Genomic DNA, 20,000 nt, shown 5'->3' with positions numbered 1-20,000 from the left:
CTACTCAAACGCGCTCAACACACGGACTGTCCTCACGCAACAATAACTTAATCGAAAAATAACAGCATTAGTAAACAGTGCGCAACCTGCAAATAACGTTACCATAAAACTGCTGCGTATAGCACTCGTCATTCAATTCACAATTACATACGTTAGAATGGCAAGGTGTATTAAGATGGCTAGGTAAACAAAACAGAACTAACATGTTAATGCACAGTACGCAATACAGCACAGTACAATATCAAGCCCTGGAACATAACATAACACAACACATACAGCCGATCATATCCACGCTTTAACATTTACTCCACCTAATTCAACGTTTTAGAGCCATGTTGCCACCTTTCAACAGCCATACAAACTCAAACACCAACGAAGGGAGAGGTAAAAAAAATTTTTTTGTAGCCACTAGGAGTGACATTAGTTGTAGCACTATGTACACGCAAGTGCTTCATGTTTTTTGTTGTTTTTACTGAGGTGGTTTGGTGTTTACTTTTTTGACAATGTATGTTGCCTCTTATTGGTCACGTAATTCTTTTAGTCAGTTTAGCATCTGGTGAAATGTGGTCTTCAGCAGGTTTTTGGTCCTATACTTCAAAATCAATCTCCTCCTCACTGCTCCGATGTTTGCAAATTTGAGGGGAGCTGTGTGGTTTTATTTTGCCAAAGTTCACTCAAAATCTCGGCGCTTTAACACACCAACTCTGCCCTCGTGTGATCTGCAAAATCGGAAAAGAGTGGGGAACCTACTGTAAGTAAAGACCGACATTTTTAGCAAACCATGCTAAAATGATCTAGTTTTGCCATTCACCCGCTGTTCTAGAACACAAAGCAAGGCATGATGGGTGTTGCAGTTCTCTGTGCGAGACTACACGACCTGAATGATTGGCAGCCCTTAGCTTATCATGTCACGCGATGTCCATTTCTCTCCCTCCAGCTGTTTCATCAGGAATACATATCAGTTGGTTGTTTAGGTTTTTGGTGAGCGTCAAGCACAAAGCCCAAACAATATAGTTGTCCCTCAAACCCTGGTTCAATTACCTCTGCTAACTCACCTCTCTAACAGTGGTTGATGTTGCCTTCAATGACATTCAGGAGTAGTTCACCATCTTCCCAGCACTGAACCTCAACCACTGACACCCTAAAGGCAAATAAGGTATTGGCTCAGCGACTGAGGACAACTTGAACCTTTGACACTCAAAGGCATCAGCCACCCAGTCAGGTCCTGTAGGAAAGGGGAGGAGTGCCAAAGCAGGAGTATTAATCCTAAAGGTCAAAGGTGACACACTTTCACAGAGATTGTTTGTAATGTTTGTGAAACATCTTCAGGTGGACGCAGGACTCTAGGAAGTTTAAAAGTATAAAGTATAAGCTGATATTTGCTAACTTTTCCAGGTTGCAGAAAATACCTTCGTTTATTGCATATAAGCTCAGATTTAGGAGGTGGATTTAGTTATTTATTGTTGTTAACCCTCTGTGCACCAACACACTCAACACAACCTGTAATCTCTGGTACAATCACGACTCTGTAAAGGGGTTGGGCCCGGTTCCGTTTCCGAGCGGTCCATCCCGAACCGACCGGAACGGAGCAGACCTCAACCTGCTGTGCGTAAAATACCCTCAGCTGCCAAAGACAACAGCAGGGAAATTGTTAATTTAACGTTAACACTTGCAAAGCACTGGACTTGCATGCTAACAACAGAGAAAACAACGATAAAGAGTATAGATATTATGAAATTATAATCAAGCAAAAAATAGTTTTTTTTTTACTTAGCTACCATGTATGACTTTGTAGAACCTTTTTTGTGTTGAAACAACGTGGCTGTCACGTTGAAAAGAAACCAGGAAATTAAAAAAATGGTGCTGTTTTTGTTGTTCTTCCCAGGTTTCAGTCGTATAAAGGCGTTTTCACTGTCGGCCGACGCAGAGATGTGTGTGTCTGTAGGAATATGTCCTTATTGATGCAGATATTTAGGGGTGCATCTTCATAGTCTAAAGTGGCTTCCTCTTTGCATCTCGTTTTCTCGATCTGAACAGAGCTGGATGGGTGTTGCCATACTGAGCTAGATGGTTGATTTGTTTAGAAAGATCATGTGTTTTCCAGATCAGTGAAGCAGAAGTTGGAGAGGAAGCCATCATAGGCAACTGAGATGCATCCAAGCTCTACTGGCGTCCATATCTAGGTACTCAACGGGATTTTCTCTGTGGAGAGACTGTTCAGAGCCAATAGGCTATTTTATAATTTATTGGATTTCACGAGTATTTGGAAAGTGTCCATATTAGAAAGCTTTACGTTTGCATGTGTTTTTAAAGTAGCATGTTGAGGGGAACATTTTTCGTTGGCCCAAAGGTTTTTATTTCACGAAATAAAACACTTTCCTTTTTATACCTTATTAAATTATTATTATGATGAATAAAATATTCTGTTTTTCTTCTGCAGTTTTGTTGTTTTTCTGTACATCCACGACAAGCGTTCTGGTTTTTAAAATGTAATGTGTGTGTGTGGTCTTGTTTTTGCTGATAATAAAAAGGCAGAATGACTCTGTACTGTTTCAACGAATGCGCTCCCTGTGTCCCTTCTTTATCTACCACAGATAATTGATAAGGGAGTGTGGGTCTGTGTGCTTTATTTAGACTGAGGAGGAGACTGGGTGCAGTACAGAGAATGTCCAGATGACGTGTGTACCTATACGTCATTCAGATGCAGTTAAGATGTGTGTGTGTGTGTGGAACTGGAAAGGGTTCAAGTGAGCACCTGTGCCTGCTTGTGCACCAGGGGCATATTAGAGCCCCCTGTTGGCCAGTATGTTACGTGCGTCTCAGTGCCACACCGCGTCCAATCAACAGAGAGCTGTCTGCTTCTGGATGCTCATCAGGCATTACGTTATTGCTCACTATGCGCACGAGTAGCCTTGCTCTGCAGTACGTCTGGCTACATATGGACTCTAGCCTACTGGCCTACTGTACAACACATTCTCCTCTCACATACTCCTCAAATAGCCTACTGACGTTCTGACCCCTTGGTGTCACCTTTTAACGCACGGCCCACGGGGTACACCTTTTTTGTCATTTTTCAACGTGCAGGGTGGTCCAATCAACTGTAGAACTCCCACTTTTTGGTCACTATTTGCCCTAAAAATGGAAAAACAAACAGAGTTCCCTGTGAAACTAGGCCAGGGCTGGCTTTTGGCAATGAAATGAGAAAATTAAAACTTTGTCCTGGAGAGCTACTCCTGTAAACCAAATGTTAGAAAGGTCTCGACCTGGAGATATGTCAGTATGAAGATTCTACATGGCTCCTGCTTTAAGTTAAGTTATCCTCTGCATTTGACCCATCCTCTACTAGGAACCTTCCTAGAACTAGGACCAGTGGCCAGCCGCAATGCAGCGCCCGGGGACCAACTCCAGTTCCTTTGGCGTTGCCTTGGTCAGGGGCACTCAGGGCCGGCCCGCCCTATATGCGAACTAAACGGCTGCCTAGAGCCCCGGGATTTGCCAGGGGCCCCCCTTTTTTTTTCAAAATAAACATAGGCTATAATATTATAGGCTGTGTGTGGTAGTTAAAATATAGGTTGACGTTTATTTATGTTTGTAGTTTAAACAAAAACATAAATACTGTAGGCTACGTACAGTACAACACAAAAGGCTGTTATTTACCTTTTGTCGCCACCTGGTGAGTAAATATATATGTAACTAAAACCATTACAATTGACAACCGGTCCTGCATGTATCTACCGGTCCTTGGCACAAAAAAGGTTGGGAACCCCTGGTTTAACTGACCTGGCAACCCCTATGGCTGCTGGGTTCTACACGCTTGCTTGACACTGATAGGGCTACAAACGAGCGTCATCATCGTCACGTTTGTTTGTTTTAAATATTCCTCTAAATATGGCTAAAAGTCCAAAAAACGTCAAAGGGCAGCACCGAGAGTCCCCTTCTTACAGCACCCCCTACTTAAAAGTACTTCCAGCGCGGATGCCCCCAAACCCCCGCCCCTGGGAGGGGGCCCCTAATCTATATCCTGCTTAGGGCCCCCAGATGGCTAGGGCTGGCCCTGAGGAGGAGTATCAGGAGTATTAACCCTAACATGTCTTTTGGTGGTGGGAAGAACCCCACACAAACACGGGGAGAACATGCAAACTCCACACAGAAAGGACCTGGGACGGACCGGGGTTCAAACCCGGGACCTTCTTGCTGTGAGGCAACAATGCTAACCACTGAGCCACTGTGCCGTCCATATTTTTAACTTTGAATTTTGACCTCGGTGCATATTCGAAGGTTACAGACATGGTAGGCTATGTGAGATGCTGTGGGCATTCTATTGGACTACCCTGCATGTTGAAAAACAAAAAAGGGGTACCTGGGCCCATGCATGCCATGGGGTCCTGACCGATCGTCAGTATTTGACAAGTTGGAGAACGTGTAAGTAGCCTACATTATAACTAGGTAGAAAGTGATCGCTGATACAAGCGCAAGCTTAAAAGGATGAGAAAGAATAATCGCAATAAAACGTAATGTTATAAAAATCGTTGATCTGTGAAGGAACAAGTCACCCTCACTATAAACTATAGGTCATATATTTTCTAAAGGGCAGTCATGTGGAAGAATATAGGCCAGTTGTGGAGACATGGACTCGGTGCTTGCGATCCAACTTCATCCTGAGGAGAACATCATTTATGACACACATCTCTACAGACACAAACAGCCTTGCGGGTTTCACTGCAGGAAATATAAAATATTTCATTTATTTATTTGTGTAGGGACAGATACACGTACATATACAGTGTTGGGCAAGTTACTTATAATATACTACATATTACTAGTTACTTTCATTTGAAAGTAATAAGTTACTTTATAGTACTACTTTCTGTGTAGAGTAAATCGTTACTTACTACACTACTTTTGCATTACTTGACCAAAACAACAGCAGCAGCAGAATGACATCGCCACCCCAGAACCATCCCAAAAAATAATTTAAACCGCCTTGAAGTCAATGTAAACAATCCAAAATTCTAAATGGTATTCTTTTCCTTTGTCATTGTCATCTATAATTGTTATTTGCATAAAAACACAGTTTGATTTGGAAATTATTGTATCTTTTTTTTTTAAATATGTGCTTTGATTTAATAAAATGTAACTCAATTTGTAACTTGAGTTACTTGACAAAGTAACTGGTATAATATTACTGAAATCCTATAAGTAATAAGTTATATTACTGAGTCACTGCTAAAAGTAATATATTAAATGTAATATGTTACTTTTGTAATGAGTTACCCCCAACACTGCGTACATATGTTTACAACGTGAAGAATTAAAACATAATGATGTCCTGTACCACAGCATTTATAGCCCAAGGCTAGTTTGCCCATCCCTAGATGTCATTAAAAGTACCTGTTACAAAATAAAACACAGTCAAATACAATAAAATGCATATCTATTAAACATAACAAGATGAAATACTCATAAGATTGATTATCGAGCAATAAAAGTAAAATGCAGGGAAATATAATCATAATAATGTCAGATTCAAATACAATTGGTTCGTCAGCAGTTGGTACATCAAAAACAATATAACTGTCATAAATGGGAGCATTTGTATTTGTCCTTTAGAAACTGCCTAGAGTGGTTTTAAAGTGCTCCCAGCTACGTTCAACATACTGGCAGTGTTGCTGCGTGCGTGTTGGGAGAGGGATGTGTGACTCTGTGCCTTTAAATTCTATGACCCACTTTCCCACAGCTGGGGCTGCTGGCTGGCAGGCAGGCAGGGAGCGCTCGTGCACATCGCCTGGAATAATTGCGACTGCAAGGTGATTGTGAGGAGAATAGCTAAGGACAGCAGCTACATGTACCACCCCCCCCCCCCCTCCTCCTCTTCCTCCTCCTCCTCCTCGCTTCAGTCGGCGCACAGCAGCACGCTCCTCAACATGGCATCCGTCACGTTCCACCATGAGAACATCTTGACACTGAATGGAAGCAGTTGTTCAAGAATGGAACATTGTACATTGAAATTAAATGAAATTGGCAATAGGGTAAACCTGTCATTTTTGTGCGCTGTTATTATGCAGGTCCAGTCTCATGCCTGCTGGCTGCACTGTGTAGGTCTACAGAGGAGTAGGCTACAATGGCAATACAGCATTGCAGCATTATTACAATCTCCTCATTGTAAATATCTGCCCTCTACTGTATATTTCATTTCGTCCCCTCCCCCTTCTCATTTTGCCACTCTCTCTTCATCCTATATGTTCCCTAGCCTCTTCTCTCCATCCCCCACTCTCCTCCACCGCATCCCTCTGTTCTCCCCCTTTCTCCCTCTCCCCCGTGGATACAGTGATTCATCATGCCAGTACTTAGGTTTCAGAGAGAGAGAGAGAGAGATGGGGGGACTGGGATAATAAAAGGACAGATAGACAGATGAAGGGGGTGCGAGAGAGAGGTAGAGAAGTAGGGCGGCTCCAGTATCGTCCGTCCCAGTTAGGTTGGTCCCCTCGGCTGGCAGGTACAGTTAGGTTGGTCCCCTCAGCTGGCAGAGTACAGTTAGGTTGGTCCCATCAGCTGGCAGAGTACAGTTAGGTTGGTCCCATCAGCTGGCAGATACAGTTAGGTTGGTCCCCTCAGCTAGCAGATACAGTTAGGTTGGTCCCCTCAGCTAGCAGATACAGTTAGGTTGGTCCCATCAGCTGGCAGATACAGTTAGGTTGGTCCCATCAGCTAGCAGATACAGTTAGGTTGGTCCCCTCAGCTAGCAGATACAGTTAGGTTGGTCCCCTCATCTAGCAGATATACAGTTAGGTTGGTCCCCTCAGCTAGCAGATACAGTTAGGTTGGTCCCATCAGCTGGCAGATACAGTTAGGTTGGTCCCCTCATCTAGCAGATATACAGTTAGGTTGGTCCCCTCAGCTAGCAGATACAGTTAGGTTGGTCCCATCAGCTGGCAGATACAGTTAGGTTGGTCCCCTCAGCTAGCAGATACAGTTAGGTTGGTCCCATCAGCTGGCAGATACAGTTAGGTTGGTCCCCTCATCTAGCAGATATACAGTTAGGTTGGTCCCCTCAGCTAGCAGATACAGTTAGGTTGGTCCCCTCAGCTGGCAGATACAGTTAGGTTGGTCCCCTCATCTAGCAGATATACAGTTAGGTTGGTCCCCTCAGCTAGCAGATACAGTAGAGACCATCTCGTCTCCATCACTGCGGAACCTAATTGCAGCATCAGACAAATGGCGGGGCAACGCGTCAGTGGCGTCACACACTGCTCACTCACTCACACGACGTGCAGTTTGGCCTCAGCCTCATATCAACTTGAAGAGAGAGAGAGAATGTTTGAAAGTCCTTGTCCCCTCAAAGTCAATTAGGCTATTTTTCAAAAGGAGTATGTGTTGCTGCTCTAGAATAACCTCCTTTCTTGACTTTATAAATACTGTATAACACACATGCACACATGCACACATCATGGTATTCCCGTGTGTGTGTGTGTGTGTGTTTGTGTGTGTGTGTGTATGTGTGTGTGTGTGTGTGTGCAGCGAAATGTGCAGCTCATCTCCAGGCAATGTCTTTACTTTCACTCCGCTGAGCCCATTCAGTGTTGCAGCTCTCCAGACATCAATGTTACAGCTCTCATTCTTGGAGCGTAAATGGCAGCCTTGGTGGTGCAAGAAGCCCACGCACTCTTCTTTGTTGCCTTCATTGTCCACCGCTGTTAACGTTAGCGCCGCTGCTGCTGGAGGCCAGGAAGCACAGCAGATGTGAGTGAGTGAGCGCCGCTGTCTGAGTGAGGAAGCATAGCAACAACATTAAGTTCAAATCAAGGCTGGCCTTTCTACCTGCATTCAGTTCAGTAACTACAGGGGTAGGCAACTATTTTTCATCGGGGGCCACATGAGAAACCCAGATTGTTGCCGGGGGCCGAACAAATATTGTCATGCCGTAACCCATGGATGGGCAACTTTGATGATAGAGAGGGCCACAAAAAATGTCCTCGCTACCAGGTTTTGCTGAGGGGCCGAACGGCGCCAGCGCGGAAAATTTGGGGCATTTGAATAAGCCAGGTTTAGAGGAATATTAATTTTAAATTAACAGTTGTGATGTCATTATTCAGTCTCTTAACCACCAATATTTGATCCTTTTCTCACTCACTCCTATGTCACCACCTGCTCTCAGGGCTTGAAATTAACTTTTTTGACCACCTGCCAATATGGCTGCTAGATTTTAAAGTTACCAGCCAATTAGAATTTCCACTAGCCGAAATGTTTTTCTTGAAATAAACCAGAATATGAGTGGGTTAATTTAAACATAAGTATCAGTAAGTGGCCCGGGATTCTCAAAGCCTGTGTTGAGGGTCACACAAACAAAAATGCACTCTTGAAGCTAAATAAATCCAAAACCAATGAGTTTATTATTTAAATTTCTACTTCAATGTAGCCTTTTAGTCATAAAGATTATTGAAAGATATTCCATATTCCAGACTGAAATGCTATAACAGAAGTGGAGTATTGGCCAGAATGACGTGAACATTTGGACACTTATTCAGTGGGTATCTTGCATGTTGCGTTCAGGTGCACTGTAAAAAAAGATTTTTTTTTTTTTATTTTTTTTTTTGCAAAATCATCTGGCGGGCCAGATATTATCGGAGGCGGGCCAATTTTGGCCCGCGGGCCGCCTGTTGCCGACCCCTGAACTACAGTATCACTGCTGCTGGTATGTTTTCATGGATGAAGGGAGATAGCGTCTTACATCCACAAATACTGTAGGCTACACTCTGATGAACCAAATCACTTGTCAGGGATGAATGAAGGTCACCACCTCCTTTGTGAAATCTGAACAAATCAGCCATTATTATTGTATTATACAGTACACTTCACTGTAGTGCCATCAGAACATATAGATACTGTATGAGTAGAAGCTGAGCACTATTATAGACACTATTATTATTGTATTGAGATAACAGGTTCTGTATCTAAACAAGCACCTACCTACCTGCTGCTGCTGGTCACAGTTCATATCTGTCCTGTATTTAATGTCTTATTAATAATCAGCTGGTCTTTTTTTCTGATTTCCCCCCATTTTCTCCCCAATTATACTTGGCCAATTTATCCCCATGCTGCTCCACCCTCTGCCAATCTGGGGAAAGCCGAGACTAGCGCCATGCTTCCTCCGACACATGCCAGCCGCTTCTTTTCACCTGACAGGGGGAGCTTCACCGGTAGGACATAGCACGTGGGAGGATCACGCTATTCCCACCAGTTCTCTTCCGCCCCGACCAGGCGCCCCCAACTGACCAGAGGAGGCGCAGCGACCAGGAAACATACCCCCAATCCGGCTTCCCACCGTCAGGCACAGCCAATCGTGCCTGTATGGACGCCCCGACCAAGCCGGAGGTTAACACGTGGGTGCGAACCCGCGACCCTTGTGTTGGTAGGCAGGGAATCTACCGCTACCCGGACGCCCGATAATCAGCTGGTCTTAAGTTGATCCAGCACAGGCCACAGGGGATGGCTGGATGATCCTATCGAAAGCATTACATTCTAATCTAGACTATACGGTAGGGGTGTCACAATATATCGTCCCACGAAATGTATCGTTGAGATGAAATCTCATATCGCAAAAAAAAAAAAAAAAAAAAAAAAAAAAAATTTTTTAAATAGACTAAGAAACGTCTTTGTTTGTTGAAGTTCAATGTGTGGAAAGTAGTTCAGTTGAAGAAGTCTCTGAAGAGACACATGAGAAGTTATACAGGAGAGAAACCATTCAATTGAGTTTCTGGCAAAACTGTTTACTTGACAGGAAAAACTGAAGATGCATAAAAAATAGATTAAGAAAAGTCTTGTTGTTTGAGTTTGAAGAAAAACTGAAGATGCATAATGAGAATTTATACTGCTGAGAAACCTTTTAGTTCAAAGTAAATCTAAGTGACGGTGTAACTCATTCTATTTCAAGATAAGCCTTATCTCCAATCTCATGTTTTTTCTAGTTGTTATTGTAATAACAATTTCCCACAACAGCATGTTTTGTATTTGTGCATTTCAAATAAAATACTACTTTTCCAGTCATATATTGTCATTATTCAAGTTTAAAAAAATATTGTTAAAATCGTATCGTATCGTATCGTTATCGTGAACCCAGTATCGTGATACGTATCGTATCGTGAACTGAGTGTATCGTGACACCCCTACTATACGGCCATGACAACCTGATGGATTAATTGCAGGCATTTAAAATGAATAGCTCTATTTCCTCGGGTCACCACATAGCCATCTGCTATTGTTTGTATATGAAGTGGTTGTTTTGGAGGTTTGCTTTCTTTGCTGTGATTGGCCCTTTCTGTGCATCAGATGGATGAAGGGATGTGACTGGTCATGCTGTGACAGTTCTCAGGCCCACATACAGCATGCATGCATTATCACTATACAGCTGAGTGTGTGTGTGTGTGTGTGCGTGTGTGTGTGTGTGTGTGTGTGTGTGTGTCCATAACACCATCTGCTTCTGGTGAATCACATGGTGAAAGATAATTACAAAGTTTGATCATCAAAACAACACATGTATGTTTTGTCCCTAACATGAAAACAACAACGATCATAATCATCAACATAGGTTTGCACACAGGAGATCGCTACAATTGCCAGGGTTATTCAAGGTTTGACACTCTATTATGATATCCCACTTGATTTGCCTGTGTCCTGCACTGACCTACATGTCCTCATAGGAGTACTCGACCAATGAGAGACCACGGCCTGGTATTCCTGGGCAGGTTAATGGAGCAGCAGCCCTCTGATTGGCTGGTGCATTTTGTTTTATCAATGGAGATGTGGAAGTGAACGGCAAAGCTGTGCAAGAGCTCACACTGGTCAAACAATGACATGAATGGCATTATGTTGCTATGGAGACACGGTCCTGTCTGCTGCTTGGAAGGTATTCTGAGGACAGAGACAGACAGAGACAGACCGAGGGGGGAGGGAGGGAGAAGCGAGAGAGAGAAAGAGAGAGAAAAACAGAGACAGAGGGAGATGCAGTCAGTCTTAAAGGAAAAGTACAAAGAAAATACCAAAAGCACTGCTTATACAAAACATGCATGTAATGTGTCCCAGATTAGTGCATGTATCTGACCACTGTCCTCATCTCCACTGGCCCCATGCTATGTCCTGTACATAGAACACACACACACACACACACACACACACACACACACACATGAATCAGCGAGGAGCGGAGAGGGGTCTCGCCCTCAAGATCAATCAGTTCCTCGATCTGCTTATTCCACCTCTGCCGCCCGCCCCCCCCAGCTGTTTCTCAGCTTCCATGGAAAGCCCTGAGCGTGAATCAGCTGAGGACCAGACTTCCAAATGAGAAATGTCTGACAATTCCCATCAACTCATGTCCCCATTTAGGAGAACACCAACCCCCCTAACTCAAGGCCAGCAGGTGTATCGGCTATCGGCATCCAACACTGTGCGTGTGTGTGTGTGTGTGTGTGTGTGCGTGTGTGTGTGTGTGTTTATGGTGTGGATTTATTGATGAGCAATCATGGCATCCTTCCTCTGTGATCCTGCAAGATCTCATTCCCCTGGGAACCAATTACAGACATCTGAGGCTGTCATGCTGAGGGTGCCAAATGCACACGCACGCACGCATGCACGCACACACACACACACACACACACACACACACACGACCCTGAACCTCACCTCAGGCCTAACCACCTCCTGACTTACACCTCTTGACCTCCTCAGCTCAGCCCAACAGACTAATATCAATACAGACTACAAACCAACACACACACACACACGCACACGCACGCATACAAGCACACACACACACGCACGCGCACGCACACACACACACACACACACGCACGCACGTGCACACACACACACACGTGCACGCACGCACACGCGGTCGCGCGCACACATACACACACACACACAAACACACACACACACACACACACACACAAGCACAGTATACACAAAAGAGACAGGGGCAGGGGGGAAACAAACACAGAGATGTCTGGAAAACAAACAAGGACATAAAAGAGGCTTGGGTTAAACCTCAGAGGAAAGATAAAAAGAGGGGAAAAGAGAGGGAGGGAGAGAGAGAGAGAGAGAGTGAGACAGACAGAGAGAGAGTGAGAGAGAAAGAGCGAGATCATTTTGAGAGCGAGAAATCCCAAGACCCGGGGGACAGCGTGTGCATGTGTGTGTGTGTGTGTGTGTGTGTGTGTGTCAGCGTGTGTGTGTGTCTGTAAAATAACCATGCTTCTTAAAAGACATCCCATCCCATATCCTGCAGGCCAGTATCTCTTGGTTCCACCAGAGGAATTGCCAAACAGCTGGTTGCCTTGGTTACGGTTTCCCTTGCACCAATCAGCAGCCATCATCCTGGGGGTCTATGGGGTAAGCCTGCACATTCTGGCAAATAGCACAGAGATTAGCATACATATTCATCCAGGAGCACTAAATCCTTGCTCAAATATCATTGGGTTATAATAACGTGTCGGTTTTATCTTGGTCTCATTTCACATTTTACCTTTTTGAAATGCATTTTTGCACGATACATGTCAGGTGAAACACAAGCTTTCAATGATTTAATAGTAGGGAACTATATTGATGCAATCCATGTTTTTTGTAGATTGATTACTTTTACAATGAGATTTGAAGCGTAAATTTAAAGCGCAAATATCCAGGCCATTAAAACCTATATTCTATTCCATCAATAACAGCCAAATGTGATGGTGTTAAAATGATGATGGAAACGGAGCGAGCGATAGGCATTATTCAACCCCCATAAAATGAATGCCATTGATTTTGTTAAATTTGGATTTTTAGAGTAGGAATAGTGCTCCCTCTGCAGGCAGTATGGGGCAATAGCAACACTCCCTGTAATGTCTCACAATTCACACGCGCAAACTACATGGGATGACAGTGACCTAAAGTGTTGAGATTGGAGAAGACGGCTTGTGACTGTTGAGTTGTTGGTTTGAATCCCTTAGCAAATGTAAGGTAGTGTCCATCAGCAAGTGAGAGCCCTACTGCTCCAGTGAGCTGCTGATGGTCAGTTCAGTTGTGAATGTTATTTCTGCAGCAGGCTGTTGGTATGAATAAGAATGTATTCTTAATCAAATGGACCAGTAAATAAGCAAAACGTTAAGATAAATGTAAGCAAAGAGTATAGAGCTTTATCTTTTCTACTCTGAGGCGGCTGTCCAAATACACTGTGGAATAAATTGTTATTTTGTTCATGGTTCTGAATTCTTTATAATAAATTGTTTTCTGGCAATCTTGTGTTCATTCATATACATTATGAACTTATGCCCACTCCTAAACTGCAAAATGGTCATGTATGTTTCCTTCAAAATAAAAGCTCCACATGTTCTGGCCGTGTTAGTTTCCTCCGGCTGCTCTGGCTTCCCCCACAGGCTGAAGACATGCAAGTCAAGTGGATTGGAGACTAAAAATGACCTATATGAATGTGAGTATCTGTCTGTGTATGTGTCAAAATGACCTATATGAATGTGAGTATCTGTCTGTCTATGTGTCAAAATGACCTATATGAATGTGAGTATCTGTCTGTCTATGTATCAAAATGACCTATATGAATGTGCGTATGTGTCTGTCTGTGTCAAAATGACTTATATGAATGTGCGTATGTGTCTGTGTCAAAATGACCTATATGAATGTGCGTATGTGTTTGTCTGTGTCAAAATGACCTATATGAATGTGCGTATGTGTCTATGTGTCAAAATGACCTATATGAATGTGTCTGTGAATATGAATGTGTCTGTCTGTGTCAAAATGACCTATATGAATGTGCGTATGTCTGTCTGTGTCGAAATGACCTATATGAATGTGCGTATGTGTCTGTCTATGTGTACACACACATAGACACATGAGATAGACACACACACACTGATGACATCATGATGTCATCAGTGATGATGTCATCAGTGATTATGTCAGACGAGGCGAGACCGAGGAAAACCGCTAATGCATTTGGATTATCTCAACAAACTGTTTCAGTCATCATCTGACAAGTCTGTTGGGCCATCACCAACGTCCTGGGTCCAGACTACATCAAAACACCGACAACAGAGCTTGAAGTGAAGGCCCTTGTTGGTATGCCTGGATCAAAGGATTTGTGAAAATTAACGCTATTAAATGTTGTAACATTAACGGTCAGGTGCATGGCTCATTATTTACTATTCTGCTCGCCTGATATTATAATGCTAACATTAACATATTACTCTGCAGGTTAATATTAATCAGTCCATGTTCAACCTAGGATATCATTGCAATAACAAGCCAACTGCTGACAGATTTGAGACTTTGATTTGAACCATTTGTATGTATCTGCCAGTGACCGGAGAATATTGTAATTTGCTTGTTTTAATGTTTTTAGGTTATGTTCTATCGATAAAGTATGTTTTCCAACAATCATTGACACATTAAATTACCATATTCTTTTAACTGAGCTTGGTGGAAATTACCTCAAGACAAGTCAGCGTTAATGTCCAATATATACAGAAGAGCAAAACAAACAGCATTCAAATGTGCAAAAACTTTATATTTATTGAAATGTGGTGATCTGTATGTCACATTACATAACGTTATAGAGCCCAAATGGTCTGCCCATATTATAAGCGTCACTTTACATGTATGTAGGAATTGTTATTTACATCTGTTAAACCAACATGTACTGTATCTTCCATAATGAATTAAATCATAATCACAATGCCACGAAGACAATAGCTAATCACCACAGAGCTTTCAATATGTATTTCAAGACCTCAACGCCACTTTCATCACATCAGCGATAGGGGTGTAAATCACAAGTTTCATCACGATACAATATTGTATACTAGATTATTTGGACAATGATACAATATTTGCTGATATCACAAAGTCTGCCACGATAGGATTTTGATTCAATTAAATGCAATTCAGGGGTCTGCGATCGATATGAGACGACATCATATATGACAATTTAACACAATCAGAACAATATCTACAAAATTGAATAGGCTACTTCATCAAATGGCGAGTAAGACTTTTTAATACTTTTTAAGGGTCTTAATTGTCCCTAAATTGATTTATCAACTTTTAAAACTTTTCAAGACCCCGCGTAGGGATGTAATGATAACCGGTTTTAATGATAACCATAATAAAATTCCTTACGATAATCGTACCGTTTACAATTTTCATTATCATTAAAACCGTGGTACCGTGATTACCGTATTACCATGATAACTGATCATTTTGGTCACGATAATCGTGATGTGAAATTTTCATACCGTTACATCTCTAACCCCGCGGATACCCTGTCTCAATTGAACAATGGAAATGCAGGATAATATAAGAAACAAAGATGTAATTTTCAAATAATATTCCCTCATTTGTTTCATCTGATTTTAAGACACAAATAAATTGCATTTTATCATTCATTTAGAACAGAATTGTTATGAAAATCAACCAATGTTCTCACAATATGTTGACATTGATAGACAATGACAACATTGAAATATTGTCCAGCCCAATATTAAGTTAACTCTGCTGTGTGGAGTATCATGTGTCTGTTCAGGTTTCCTTTAAAAGTAAAACATTTCCCACAGACTGAGCATTTACATGGTTTATCTCCTGTGTGGACTCTAATGTGTATTTTCAAATATTGTTTACAACCAAAACTCTTACCACAGACTGAGCATTTAAATTGTTTATCTCCTGTGTGGACTACCAGGTGTTCTTTCAAGGTTCCTTTTTGTCCAAAACTCTTACCACAGACTGAGCATTTAAATGGTTTATCTCCTGTGTGGACTCGCATGTGTTCTTTCAAGGTTCTTTTTCGTCCAAAACTGCTCCCACAGACTGAGCATTTAAATGGTTTATCTCCTGTGTGGACTCGCATGTGTTCTTTCAAGGGTCCTTTTTGTCCAAAACTCTTACCACAGACTGAGCATTTACATGGTTTATCTCCTGTGTGGACTCGCATGTGTTCTTTCAAGGTTCTTTTTCGTCCAAAACTGCTCCCACAGACTGAGCATTTAAATGGTTTATCTCCTGTGTGGACTCTCATGTGTTCTTTCAAGGTTCCTTTTTGTCCAAAACTCTTACCACAGACTGAGCATGCGTTATCTCCTGTGTGGACCATCACGTGTTTTGTCAAATATTGTTTACAACCAAAACTCTTACCACAGACTGAGCATTTAAATGGTTTATCTCCTGTGTGGACTCTCATGTGTTCTTTCAAGGTTCTTTTTCGACCAAAACTGTTACCACAGACTGAGCATTTAAATGGTTTATCTCCTGTGTGGACACTCATGTGTTCTTTCAAGGTTCCTTTTCGTCCAAAACTGTTACCACAGACTGAGCATTTAAACGCGTTATCTCCTGTGTGGACACTCAGTATGTGTTCTTTCAAGGTTATTTTTTGACCAAAACTGTTACCACAGACTGAGCATTTAAATGCTTTATCTCCTGTGTGGACCATCACGTGTTTTGTCAAATATTGTTTACAACCAAAACTCTTACCACAGACTGAGCATGTAAATGGTTCATCTCCTGTGTGGACTCTCATGTGTTCTTTCAAGGTTGTTTTTCGACCAAAACTCTTACCACAGACTGAGCATGCGTTATCTCCTGTGTGGACCATCACGTGTTTTGTCAAATATTGTTTACAACCAAAACTCTTACCACAGACTGAGCATTTAAATGGTTTATCTCCTGTGTGGACTCTCATGTGTTCTTTCAAGGTTCTTTTTCGACCAAAACTGTTAACACAGACTGAGCATTTAAATGGTTTATCTCCTGTGTGGACACTCATGTGTTCTTTCAAGGTTCCTTTTCGTCCAAAACTGTTACCACAGACTGAGCATTTAAATGCGTTATCTCCTGTGTGGACACTCATGTGTTCTTTCAAGGTTATTTTCTGACCAAAACTGTTACCACAGACTGAGCATTTAAATGCATTATCTCCTGTGTGGACTTTATTCCCAAGAACTTCAGTGTTTTTCTGTGAATCCAAACCTGACAGGTGTTGACTAGTTTCCGTCCAATCATCACTGTCTTCAGTCTCCGAAGAGTCTGCACTCTTGCCAGCACCTGCTGGTTCTGATGCTCCACAGTCCTCTCCATCAGCTTCTGTTTTCATCTGTTCAATTGAGCTGCTGACTAGAGGCTCTGCCTCTCTGTTCTCCTCAGTTTGGCTTTGATGAAGCTGTGAGGACTGAGGTTTATCTTCATCATCTTCACTCTTCACAGGAAGAGGAGTGAATTTGAACTTGGTATGGGCCTCCTCCAGACCTTGAAGTTGCTCTCCCTCCTGACTGATGCAGAGTTCCTCTTTAATGGGTGGGTGCTCTGGGTCCTCCTGGAGTTGCTCTCCAATCTGACTGATGCAGAGGTCCTCCTGTTCCTCTTTAATGTGTGGGGGCTCTGGGCCCTCCTGAAGCTGGTTTCCATTCTGAGTGATCCAGAGTTCCTCCTGTTCCTCTTTAATGTGTGGGGGCTCTGTGCTCTCCTGGTCCAGAATGGGGCTCCACTCCGCCAGCTTAGGGGAAACTTCTTCTTTAATGACCAACAGCTGCTGGAAGTCTGGAGGTATGGCTACTCTGTGTAACCGCACTACAGGATTTAAATCGGTGTCCAGCAGTGTCCAACAGTGTTGCTCGTTCTTTTTGGAACAAGAAGATTCTAGCCTGATATCAGACTGAATGGTTACCTCGTTACACTCCATTTCCTTCTTCAGAAGCAGTCAACTCAGTGGAGTGGGAAGATCTGAATGTCTGGACTCAGGCAAAGAATCCTCCTTGTACTCTGCTATCTTCTAACAGCCAAAATATCTCTTAAACAGCAGCAGCTTGTCGCTAGTTCACCAATGTTGTCAGGTTTTGGACATGATACATTTCCATACAGTGACACAGGAACTTTTCCTCCTGGACATTTTACTGACAACAAACGTTGTTCTTCAAATATCCAATAAACGTTAGCACCATTAGCTTCACAGCTAACTAAACCATTCATCCGAGTTCATAGGAGCGAGGAGCTTTTTCCTCTCTCAGTGCTACGGAGCCTCCAGTTGATATATTCGTGATTATCAACCAATCCATACATACCGTCTGCTGTTGGTCATTACAGTTGTAAAATATACTAATGAAATGGGGGAAATCGGTAAGTAAGGTAGACCGCTCAAAAATATTTACACACGCAGACCATGGCTTCTGTTAGCCGTGTCGTGTCAGCGAATATGCTAGCTGTGTGTTGTGTGAGCGAATATGCTAGCTGTGTAATGTGAGCGAATATAAGAGCTAGCGAATATAAGAAGTTCCGGTGAGGTTTTTCAAAGTAAAAGAGTTCCGTGAGCAACAACAATAAGCACTTCCGGTGACTCCTTTTTTCAGAGTAAAAGAACATTTTTGCACAAGCATAGAGCACACCGAAGCCATTGAAAAATGATAAATTTGCACAGTAAAACTATAAATTAAGCATTTAAACGAAGCTATACAATACAAATTATGTTTCTGTATGACAATAACTGTTTCTATAACATTGAGAACGTTCTTGTCAGCAGGGCCGGCCCTAGCCATCTGGGGGCCCTAAGCAGGATATAGATCAGGGGCCCCCTCCCAGGGGCGGGGGTTTGGGGGCATCCGCGCTGGAAGTACTTTTAAGTAGGGGGTGCTGTAAGGAGGGGACTCCCCGTTGTTAGACTATAACTACACTCCTTAAACCCCGTTGTTATACTCTAACTACACTCCTTAAACCCCGTTGTTATACTCTAACTACACTCCTTAAACCCCGTTGTTATACTCTAACTACACTCCTTAAACCCCGTTGTTATACTCTAACTACACTCCTTAAACCCCGTTGTTATACTCTAACTACACTCCTTAAACCCAGTTGTTATACTCTAACTACACTCCTTAAACCCTGTAGTTACCCTGTAAGTACAGTGTGGTACCCCGTAATTAGCCTATAAGTACAAACATTTGTCCCCTGCTTCATAATACAGCCCGCGACCCCGTAGTTAGACTATAAGTACAGATCTTGTTACCCTCTAGTTAAAGTATTTTTTCACTCCTTAAACCCCGTTGTTATACTCTAACTACACTCCTTAAACCCCGTTGTTATACTCTAACTACACTCCTTAAACCCCGTTGTTAGACTATAACTACACTCCTTAAACCCTGTTGTTATACTCTAACTACACTCCTTAAACCCCGTTGTTATACTCTAACTAGACTCCTTAAACCCCGTAGTTATACTCTAACTACACTCCTTAAACCCCATTGTTATACTCTAACTACACTCCTTAAACCCCGTTGTTATACCATAACTACACTCCTTAAACCCCGTTGTTATACCATAACTACACTCCTTAAACCCTGTTGTTATACTCTAACTACACTCCTTAAACCCCGTAGTTAGACTATAAGTACAGATCTTATAATTCACTCCTTAAACCCCGTAGTTAGACTATAAGTACAGATCTTATAATTCACTCCTTAAACCCCGTAGTTAGACTATAACTACAGCCCTAAACCCCGTTGTTATACTATAACTACATGCTTATTTGCGGGCTGTATTCTAAAGCGTTACCTTTTTTTTTGGGGGGGGGGGGGGGGGGGCCCAACTCCCGGGGCCCTAGGCAGCCGCTTGGTTCGCATATAGGGCGGGCCGGCCCTGCTGGTCAGTATCTAAACAGATACATGCTGTTCACTGGCCTGGATAGCCTTTACAAATTGGACACTGGACACCCCCGTGTCCAAGATGTCAGCACAAACCATATATGCATGCGCTCGGGTAGACCTCCTCTATGACATCCCACTCTCAGCTAAGGCCAGTAGGAGTAAAACAAATATGGCGGCCCGTCAAACCCACCCAAAGGCACTAATGGTGACATTTCTGGACAGCTACTGGACACTGGACACCCCCGTGTCCAAGATGTCATGACAAACCATATATGCACGCGCTCGGATAGACCTCCTCTATTCCACTCTCAGCTAACCGTGCATTCCATT

The 20,000-nt window shown here is 42.7% G+C and overlaps 1 protein-coding gene across 1 annotated transcript in view; it reads left to right on the top strand.

Annotated features, from left to right (window-relative positions):
• The window catches only part of ppp1r14c (protein phosphatase 1, regulatory (inhibitor) subunit 14C), a 36,945-nt gene extending 34,562 nt beyond the window's left edge, over positions 1-2,383 (top strand). The window contains exon 4 of the mRNA XM_083642722.1: positions 1-2,383. This exon is cut by the window's left edge and continues 169 nt beyond it. The gene's annotated coding sequence lies outside the window, so the exon portion shown is untranslated.
• Positions 2,384-20,000: the final 17,617 nt, after the last annotated feature.

The sequence above is a fragment of the Poromitra crassiceps genome (assembly GCF_964638095.1).
Source record: "Poromitra crassiceps genome assembly, chromosome: 9".
Classification (NCBI taxonomy): Eukaryota; Metazoa; Chordata; class Actinopteri; order Beryciformes; family Melamphaidae; genus Poromitra; species Poromitra crassiceps.
Note: the sequence above shows the minus strand (reverse complement) of the source record. Positions and strands in the feature narration are given on the sequence as shown.